Below are 10,856 nucleotides of genomic sequence, written 5' to 3'. Positions count from 1 at the left end.
CGGGCGGCGGGGCGCGGGCTGGGCCCCCACGCGTGAGTCGGCCGGGGGGGCGGTTTTCTTCCGGGAAAGTTACTCCCGCGCCTCCTCCGCCTGCGGGGCCGAGCCCGGGGCAGGGGAAGGCGCGATTTTAAAATGCTCCGGCGGAGGGGCTGCAGCAGGCAGCAATGTGCGTGCAGGGCTCGTTCCCCTGGATCCGGGGGGCCTGGGAGCGTGCCCCGGGCAGCGTGCGGGGCGGGGCGTGCCCCCTGCCCCCTGCAGCGCGGCGGTGGGCGTCTGGGTGCAGCCCCAGTCGTGGCACTTCACCCGGCTGGCAGCCAGGCCGCCGCGGTGTCACAATAAGAGTCTCTGCTTCCCCCTCTGCTGGGGGGGCACCGCTGCTGCACCCCTCCTCCTGCTGGCAAGCCCCCTGGGGCTTCCAGACCCCGCGGGGGGTAACCATGTCTTCCTTCCACCCCACCTGGAATGCACCAGCCGCGACTGCACGGATCCCTTTTAAAAAAAATGTGTCTGTCTGCAAGCAGTGGGTCGCTGGTTGCAGCCCTGTTGGTCCAAGGGCATAGGCAGGGACGGCTGCGATCTCCTTTATGGGCCTCCCGGCGCAGCCCCTCGGAAGCGAACGGGCTGCCCCCCACCCTCTGGGGTGAAGCACGCGTTTTAACTGGGTCCAGGTGGCACAGGTATTGCACCTGCTTTGGTGCTCAGCACGGTTTGTGTTCAAAGTGGTTTAAACAAACAAAAACCAGAGTGCTTGAGAGGTGAGGAGCAAGTATCCCTGTCTCTTTTGGGAGGAAACTGAGGCTATGTGGCTTACCAAGAGCAGGGGTGTTGGTTGTACCGTGTTGGTCCAAGGACAGAGGCAGGCACGGTTCTTTGGGCAGATGTGATCACTTTTATTAGAACAACTCAATAACTGCAAAAAAGTTCTTTGCTTTATTTCCAGCTACTTGGTCTAATAAAAGCGATCACATCTGCCCAAAGAGCCTTGCTGTTTAGTCCTGGTCATTTATCTGTGACTAGAGGAGAGGGTTTTTTGTGAAAGAAAAGTGAATCGCGGCTTGCACAGACATTCCAGACGAGCGCGTGCACCTTCATTTCAGGGCAATTAGACTCTTACATTAAAGCCTCCAAAGCGAGGTTCTTCGCTTTTACTTTCTCTTGTTTCTTCCTTGTTCCCCTTCCCTTTCCATTTCTGGGTGTGTAGTAGATTCCCCTTTGCAAAGTAAAAGGTTCCCCAGGCGTTGTCCGGAGTCCAGTGGGGAAGGCAAACCCCACTGAGATTTTCCTTCCAGCTGTTTCTGCAGGTGTTGAGGATTTTTCACACTCACCTTTGCATCTGAGGCCTAGAAATGCAACTGGAAGGAAAGAAACAGCCTCCTGCCTCTGCTAGGGACCACTGCTGCACAGGAAGAGAAGAAACAAGAGCTGCCTCGGGGACAAGAAGGCACCAGTGGGACTGAAGCAGCTTGCCATCGGGAGAAGAGAATGAAACATCTGGGCTCAAAAAGATGGGGGAGAGAGAGGAGGTTGCAAAGTGCCTGGGATGCATGAGGAGGGGGGCGGGTAGCAGGGACGCAGGTGGCCCAGGTGCGAGCAGGCTAGCAGAAGAACAGAGCAGATGGACAAGGAGATAAAACCACACACTGCACATTAAAGACATGACAAACCATCAGGTCTCCTGAGGATCTCGTTTCTCCCGCTCTGCCAGTGTTGTGTGACCACAAGGGTGTTGTGTGCCTCAGGGTCCTCCTGTGGACCCCGTGGCCAGTCTGCCTGCCCAGCAATGGTGCAAATGGGGCAGGCTCCATAAATTTGGGAGTCCCTGCTCCAGATTTTGTGGAAGCGATGCCAGAGTGACACCTACTGGCATTGGGAGGCAGAGATGCAGGCAAGCCCTGTCACTGGACAAGCAGGGGCTGTGCTCGCCAAAATCGAGGTAACAGCTCGGAAATATAGCCGTGCGTGCTGGAGAGAGAACGGCATGAGACTTTACCCCCCGTTCATTTATTAAGTTATGATACTCGCTGCTCTGTGGGACTAAGTATAGCTGAATGCTTCCACTGCTGCTATTTAGAGGTTGTGCTGAATGCTTCATGGGTGCATCTCAAACCACAAAGCAGAACTGGGTATCCTTGTGCCCATTTGGCAGATAACACCCCCCCCCCCCAGTTAAGTGACTTGGCCAGGGTCATGCAAGAAATCAGTGTCGGGGCCAGAGAGAGACCTTCTCTCTTCCATGTCCTCCTCCTGAATTGTCAGTTTTGAATGATGGATTGAGAGGCAGAGGGGCTTGCTTGGCATGTGACTTGGGACTTGAAGGGATGTTCAAAGCTATTCAGGTACCACTCGTGGTGACAACAACCAGCTGGCATTGTGTTAGCTTTGTCTGGGGAGATGCAGGCATCCTGACACCTGGAAACCAACTGAATTCTTGCTGTTGGGAAGGGCGAACTTTGCCACCCAGACTGCCCTGGGGAAGGAGCTGTGTTTGCCCTGATCAGCTGCAGCGAAGTGGGACAGGCAGAAGGCAGCAGGAACGTGCGGGTGTAAGAAGAGGCTGGAGTTGCACCGTCACGTCTCGATGTTACATCAACACACTGATGCAAGCATGTTGCACCCAGACCCTCGGTAACCCGCCCAGCGTTGCAATGCCACGTGGCTGTTGTACAGCCTGCGGATCACCTGTCCACCTGGGTGGCGGAACACAGCTGCTCTCCACGCCGCGGGTTCAGCGCGCTACCATGGATGTGGTTACCGTCTGATAGGTCCATGGCCAAAGTGAAGCAACTGGATGATCTCGGATGGTCTCTTGCCAAACAAGGCCTCACGTGACACTTGGCACTCGGGCTGATGACTTCATCGCATGGTCGGAGAATTCGGTTGATAAGGAAACTTGCCAGGTGGGGGAAGGGCTGGCTCACTGGCCTGGAAGGTCCTTGGTGGGCTTGCTTTTCTTATCTAAACGGCTTCTCTTGTGGGATCCCTCCTGCACAAGGGTTCGTGTCAGTGGCTGGGCAGAGCGCTTGCATTACACCCTTTTACCTGGTCTGGCTTTTAAAAAATCATGGTGAGCAGCCCTTCTAATAGTACTAAGAGCATTCTTCAGGGCAATTAAAAGCAGGCAGAAAATTGCAAGTATAACAGGTATGCTTTGCACCTCAATAAGGAACTTCAATGAACAGAGCCCAGGTTGGAGCCCATTCGAGAAAAAAACAAAGTTATGGCATATTGTGCCTTTTTGAAATGGTGTCCATGTTGTGAGGTCCCCAAGGCAGTTGCTAAGCAACTGGAGGAGTCCTGGGTGACTCCCTCTCGAGAAATTTGAAGTCAGAAAGGCTGAGACAACAGGGTGGCCGTGCTTTGAGCACAGCTTCAACTCGCTGCCGGAGTGGGAGAGTGTCTGTCCTCTGGCACTTTGCTATTGGAAATCGCTCCGGTGCGTCCATCCGGCAGAGAGCTCTTGTACCGGGGCATTTGGGCTTGCAGAAGACAGGTGCCACTTGCAGATGCTCTGGATGCCTTAACGGAGCAGATGTGGCTGCTTAATTGTAACGCACGTAGCTTCGGGAGCTCGGGTGTGCGTATTTAGTATCTTTCGTAAAATATATGTTTACAATTCGAAGTAAAGAGAAATCCCAGGTTCTGCAATATTTCCAGCTTATGTCACATACAGGAAGGTCGGAGATGCTTTCTTTTCGAATATAGCACAGAGCTGCATTGTACTTGGGCTCTTACAACTCTTCTGCTAGGAGAAGAGGCTTCTCTATCCCTGTGCCATGCTGGGTGGACCCACACAGCAACAAGGTTCGTGGTGCTTTGGTTCCTCCTCTTCCCTTTCCTTCTCCTCCCCACCCCCCTTAAAAAGATATTTTATAAAATTCCTCATGTATAAACCCCATATAATTTGCACAACAGAAAAGCTAGAAGGAAAGCGTGGATATTATGCATTTGTATGGCACCTTTCACATAAGGATATCAAAGAGTTTCTATTACAGAATATTTAAAACTGGTTCAGTGCTGTATTCTGGTTGTGAAACTCTTTTCAGTTTGGTGTAAAGAGGATTGAAATAATATTGTTGGGCCCGTCGTGATCTAGGAAGCGTATGGAAGGCAAGGAATTTTTGTGATCCCTTTTACTGGACCAGCAGTGTAGTTAGGAGAGCTGTTGGCTGAGCGTTCAGGCACCAAGCATCCTTTCTCGGGTGTTAAGAAGAAACGTGGTCCTTTTTTTGGCAGGGTGTATGGGGTTTTGGATCTGTCGAGAAGGACTGGCAGTGTTTCCGAAGGCCAGCCCACGGGGTCTTGGGAATACTTGGTGTATTTCATTCTTCTAATACTATACTGTGATGTCATTTATTTATTTATTTTTAAAGCTTATGAAGAGACCCAAACATTTTCTTGTGTTCCTGAAGCCATAATTAGCAGTGTGTGGTTCCTCGCTGTCTGAAAATAGAATAGGTTTGTCTTTAGACTAAGAGGAAAAAAAGCTTGGTCCTTTCACGTCCAAGGCATTTTGCAAAAACGCCAGTGCAGGAAGCACAATGCAGTAGCAGCCTTTCAGTGTTAGATATTAAAATGCTTTAATGACCGAGGAAATGTCCCCCTCATCCCTCCGTGTGAATGCCATGTTGTGTCTGTTTTATACTAGAATGAATGCTTGGGCATGGGCTTCAGCTTGGTATCTTGTCCAAAAGTCAGCTGCCCCTTTCTCTGCCCCACTCCCAATATGCTGCACCTCTTGGGATGCAATGGGAATGAATTCAAGGGCTGGGCTGAGACTTGATCCTGAAACACAAGTCCTGCTTGACTTCTTTTCTTAAAAAATATATATATATATATTTATATGTTAAATACCTAACAGTGTCTTCTCTTTATGTGCACATGTAATTTTTGTCATTTTTAATGGGAGTGAGGGTACAAGCCAATGCTGAGAGGTGAATTTAACTGTTGGTGCACCACAACTTTTATGTGTAGGTATTGTCATTGGAAAACCACGTGGTTCCACCCCATCACCCAGCTATGTATAAAGTTGAATCTGAAAGGGTTGTGATGACACCCAAACATCCTGTGACACAAGTGTTGTCTAGGCTTCAGCTTCCAGCACTCAGAAGTTAGGAAACGATAGACTCCCGGCTGTACAGACATGCTGAACTCTGCTCCCATATACATATGCATTATGATGCAGTCTTAGGCGATTGTACATTTGTTTTTCACGGTATAATGGCCTCGCTTACTGCACCCTATTCAGTGGCTGCAGTAAACTTATGAGGCTGGAGCGGATCTCCCAGCCCATGAAATCAAGTCCCCACACATTCAAAAGTAGCTTTTTATTCCAAAGTGTCCACATTGACATCCACTGTCATCCCTTTGCATCACACAGCCAGAAAGCACCTAGTGAAAAAATACCTGACGTATGTGACAGTAAGAGAGTAGGAAAAAAAAGGTGACACCAATGCCTAGGAGATTAGAAATAGGGAGTTTGTTAGATAAAATATGCTCAGTTGGTCCTGAGGAAATGGACCTCATCTAAGCTGTAGAAGGGCAGTCACCCCTCTCCATTGCTCCTCCGCAGTCTGGGAATACTAATGTGCCCTGATACGGGACTATTTCTTTCTTCATGGTCTCTTTTTATGGCACTTACCACCAAAAATATCTAAATTTAACTTCACCATGAGGGATAAGAGAGTATTATCCCCATTTTTTTTTTCAACCAGGAAAACTAGGACATGAGATTTGCCTGGGGCCTGCTGGTGCATCCCTGGCCCAGCTAGGACCAGGGTTTGGGAAGCTGCAATTCCCCACCGTGTACCCTGCTGCCTGGGTGCTCCTTGACTTCAGCTGCAGCTCATGGGACTTGAGAGGGGAAACCAGAAAATAAAAAACAAGCAGAAAAAAAGAAATATTGGTCATCTGCCAAACTTCTCATCTAAGTGACTTTCCCAGCCCATGGCTAAGGCAGGGATGTATTGGAATTCCTCTGAGCAGCTTTTGTGGGCCTTAAGCATAAGCCAGGTTAGCTGGTATCCACCCTCCCCCACTTGTAGTTCCCTGCATTGTTTGCTGTGCCTCTAACATTGTTCTCTCATCTTCCAGCTTCTAGAGCAAATGAGACTGGGATCTTACAAGTATTCGCTGCTTAGCACTCATTTCCTGAGCCCTGTGTCCTGGTCAGCGAGGAAGAGGTCCTGTGGGGAGGAGGAGGCATGTGATTGAAAGATGGTATCGCAGTGCACATCCCAAAGAGGCAGGGTTTAGACTGCCTGTTGAATCTTAACATGGGCATTTCTTTTTAACTAGTCGAGTGTTGATGTAATGCCCGAGTGCCTTCTTCTGCACCATCTGTGAAACTTCTTGTGTGCGTTCCTTCTAAATGAAGAATTCGGGTATGTGCATTTGCAGCTATACCACCGCCTCCAGCCCCATTGTTATCATCATCAGTGACATCAACACTGATGTGCATGCAAGGAGCCACGTGTTCTTTCCAGGTGGTGGTTTGGGGGTGAGAAGGGCATAGAGCTCTTTCCTTCCCTCCTCCGGTGCATCATGTGCTACGGGGCATCTGACTTAGTTCTTCTCTCCTTTTACACCCCAACCCAGGAGAAGTTGCCTGCTTCCTGGCTTTCTAGTGCAGAGGGTTTTTTGTCAGCAGTGGCAGGAACCCCATCTTAGACTAGACTGTTCACGATCAGTCGTAGGATTTTGGGGCCCAGCCAAACATTTCTGACATCTTGAAGCGAGGAAAGGTGAATGACAACTTCCTCCCTGCAGGAACGCTGGTTTGAGATTTTTGCCAAATCTGAACACGATCACGTAGCACAAGTAAAAAAAACACTTATTTTATGTTAAGATTTTTCTCCTTACCCCATTTTTAAATGCCTCTGGTGGAAACAGCGGAGGCGTCATCCTTTTTCTCACTCCTCTTCCACTCCCCAAAGTTGTCTGCAGCCATTTTATTATGAGGAGTTTTGGACAGCCTGACTATAGTCACCTGTGTAAAGGATACAGAAGCCATAATAATAAGGCCTTTTGGGAATAAAGGATAATCGGGAAAACTTGGTGACCTGTGGAGAAAGGTAGTGCTACTCGGGAAATTTGGGTTCTCTTGGTTTTGCTACTGACTTGCTATCCAGCCATGAACAAGTCAATTAAACCTCTCCCTGCCTTGATTCTCTTATGTGTAAAATGTTTGATGATTTTACGTGTTATACTAAGGTCATTATAGCATGTAATGACCATAGTAAACCTTAACTATGTGCTGAGAACAGAAATGCTTTCTAACACTGCTTTTTATTTTCTTTAAATGTCTTTTATAAAGGCATGAAAAGTCAACCTGTATCCTGCCATCATACATATACTTTCTGTGGTCCTGGGATCATGAAGGGGTTTTTTGTCCTTCCTTTACACCCCCTCTGAGCAGTAAATACTAGTACAGTTTTCAGTTTTCTTTTTACAGGCTCAATGAATTCACCTTGTAAGCTGTAATGAATAGCTTGTCATCTCAGGAAATTCAGACCCTTGAAGAATATAGTGGAGACATGCATCGAGAGACCCAATGACTTGAATGTTGTTGTATGTCAAGGAAGCTAAAGCCAAGGAAATTCAGATTGGAGAGGAGGAGGGCCTCCTTCTTAACAGTGAGGATGGTGGGATGATTGTCCATTGTTGACCAAGCAGTCGGTTTTTCAGCACTTGCTGTCATCAGGTCAAGACTGGTGGTTTTATGGAAGACGGGTTTGAGTCCAGTGGTTCTTAAACTGCAATCTCTTGGTCCAGAAACTTCGTAAATCCTTTCTTCGTTAAACAGGTCAACCCAGGGGTCACGGGCTGCATTTTCTTGGCTTCTGAAGGGGGTCAGGCTACATGATTTCATTAAAGCTAGAAGGGGCCATAGCTACGACCCTGTAGCACCTACTGTGTCTCTGGTTGGAGATGACTTTTCCCTGTTTGTAGCCAGAGTCCTGTTTCTTTTCTGGATGCTTGACTGCACAGTCTTGAGTGTTTCCGTATTAAACACTGAGCTACTGAAGCGTTAAATTGTTGGAGATCTGTGGGTAGAAGAAGTGTGCATTCAGACACACCTAATCCATATGACATGTAGAAAGATGAAGTAGTTTATTTGGATGCAGGTGGCATGGTTATGGCATAAAGAAGTTTTCTAAGAAAAAGGCAGTGGCTTGTTTCTCTTGAGGCACAAATGGCTGTTTTGGGGGACCAAAATTCAGGAGGCCGCTAGGAGCAACAGGAAACCGTGACAGCAGCTTCCAGCCCTCTTGATGTCCCGGGGTACTGTGCCAGCTCTTTAACGTGAGGTCGTTTGTCACCTGCTCCCTGGGCTGCTTTTTCCTCTGTATTAAGGCTTAAAAAAATCTGTGGCTGATCTGCATATAGATCTTGTCTCTGTCTCTCAAAGCTTGAGCATGTGCTGCTGACATGAAACACATGAAGCTCCTTCAAGTGCTGATTATGTCTTGGCTGGTTGATAATTGCTGCTTCAGCACTGTTAGCTTGGGGGTGGCTTTTAATGCATACTCCTAACTTGAAAATTTCGGTACAGCAAAAAATGCAAAAGTGTAGATTACAAATCTCCTTCCCAGAACAGTCATTTGATTTTATTTACTGGCATTTAACAATTGAGAAAATTGCTTTATATACTCAAGATATTTTGAACTTTGAAAGATTACTGAATGTACATTCGGTGTGGATTTGTTTGCACCACAAAACTAGAAGGATGCCTGTGACCACAGGTCTTATATGCTCGTTTGGGAGTGTTGGATGAAGAATGGCTTTGGAGCATACCCATGTCTTAAGAGAACAGTTATTGTAAGCTATGGAGTAAGTAAGCTTCCTCTCCTCCATGTCCTCAAATAAATACTGTTTAGCGTGAGTAATTAAGACAGGTGTGTATATCTGCGAGTGATTATTTTTCTTCCATTTGAGTAACCAGCCACTGTAGCATCCCTCTGGAGTACAGAGCTGCTTACAATGTCGACACGCGAATTGAAATTTGCTCCAAGTGAAGTTGGAGAAGGAGCCAGGACTTGGGGACAAGAATCAGTTCTTCGTTACAGCCATGTAAAAGTGGCAGTCGTTAGCACATGCTGAGTTTAGGTATAGAAATGTAATTATGCAACGCTGGTCTACTTTCATTTGATCAGCCCTCTCTGCTTCAGTCTCAGCGCAACTTGGGTTGCCAGTATTGACGTGAACACTGACCTGCTGCTAGCCCCAAGTCCTTGAGCTGGTAAGCCACTAAGCCTTTTCCAAGTAGTTGAAATGGGGCAAAAGCCCCATTTACATCATTCTTCTTATCCCGTCTGCATGGCCAGTTCGGCCATTTCTTCGTTCCCTCGGGAGAGCCTGTTTCACATGACCACACTCATCAGCAGGTCGGTCTCCTAGTCTGTTTTATGCCAATAATATTGAGGACTCCCAGAGTCTCATAATGAGATTAGCCTATGAGCTGCTTCATTTAAGTCTCATGCTAATAATTGCTCATCTATGAGTCAAAATAGGAGTAAGCCCATAGCGATACAGTCAGCTCACAAATCAATACGAATAAAGATATAGCACACTGTCGAAATAGTCACGTGGCTAGCTGGCTTTAGATTTGCTTGCAAGAATTAAAGAAAGCATTTATGTTTGTAACAGGATCTCAGCAAACCCTGTCTCAGAGAAAACGCTGGGCCTCAAATGTGTGTACAACCCTAATATTAAAGTATAGGGAAACACTTGAGAAACCACTACTATTTCAGTATAAAAATAGAATTTCTTCTCTCTTGTCCTCATCAGATAGTGAGTAAAAGATTGCTGTGCTTGCCCTAGGCAGAGCTATGTTAGATTGCTGCTTCCTAAAATGATACCTGATGTGGCCTTTCTTTTTCACTTTTTCGTTCCACTGAGGTTACCGCTTCTCCAGTTTCTGGACTTTCTTACACTTCTTCACGTGCTGGTTTTCAACCAAGAGGATATTATCAAATGTCTGAAACTTTCATTATTCCAATACAAATGTTTTCAGCCTCTTCAGGTCTAAGGTTCGATTTTTGATATTTGCTTTTATTTGTGAGGGTGGGAAGGCTGTTTAATCCCTTCACCTTCTTTTCATCCAACCTCAGTCTGAAACACTTTTATCCAATAGCTGCGATGGTCAGGAAAACTTTTCAGTTGTTTTAATGCTGTTGTCATCCTCCTATCCTCAGCCACCTAAACTCCCTGCACGTGTTTAAAGAAAGGTGTGTGGGGTTGAAGCCATTTACTTGTATAAATTACTTTTTTAAAAGCATTTTCATCCGATTTTGTTCCTTAGAAACCCTGCTAGTGCTGAGGCTGGGTTACATTGCCTTCTAGATCTGGAGAAGGCAGGGTAGATTTGTACCTTGGAGACTAAACATAGCACGAGCTTCCAGGGGCAGAAGCTCCCTTCATCTCATGAAAGCTTGTGAGGTGGACTAACCAGCACATGTGTGCGATGTGAATCTGTCCTGCCTTCTGCTTGGCTTGAGATTACCTGCAAGTAACTGTCTTTCTCCTCCCAGCTCTCAAATATCCTTCAGGGACGGTGACAACTGCCTTGAGGCAGTGTTAGGACATGTCTGCGCTAGGAAAAAGTGCTTTCACACTAAACTGGACAAGAGCCTCAGGAGTCAAACTCACGTAAAACTCACAGAGTTTCCCTTGACCAGCGAATGGCAGAGTTAAGGTTTGTTTGCCCTGCAGTTGTAACACATGTCTTTAATGTACATAGTTTTTTTTTTTCCCTTTGTGAAGACAGATTCTTAGCCAGATAATACCACAACTAGTCTTCAGTGGGTCATGCAATATAATGCCTGTGGTTGCTTCCTCAAATGCTTTTTGAAAGGCAG

General features: G+C 47.1%; 1 protein-coding gene across 3 annotated transcripts in view; it reads left to right on the top strand.

Annotated features, from left to right (window-relative positions):
- GATAD2A (GATA zinc finger domain containing 2A) overlaps positions 1–10,856 on the top strand; it is an 82,988-nt gene that overhangs the window by 16,219 nt on the left and 55,913 nt on the right. The window contains exon 1 of one of the 3 annotated variants that reach the window (XM_019538320.1): positions 11–32. The exons of 1 other annotated variant lie outside the window; for it this stretch is intronic. The gene's annotated coding sequence lies outside the window, so the exon portion shown is untranslated. Of the gene's footprint in view, positions 1–10; positions 33–10,856 lie in introns of those variants that run through there. One more of the 3 variants, XM_019538317.1, reaches the window with a different exon arrangement.

Source organism: Crocodylus porosus, unplaced genomic scaffold (genome assembly GCF_001723895.1).
Source record: "Crocodylus porosus isolate Cpor-Errol unplaced genomic scaffold, CroPor_comp1, whole genome shotgun sequence".
Lineage (NCBI taxonomy): Eukaryota > Metazoa > Chordata > Crocodylia > Crocodylidae > Crocodylus > Crocodylus porosus.
This window is presented reverse-complemented; position numbering and strand designations above follow the sequence as displayed.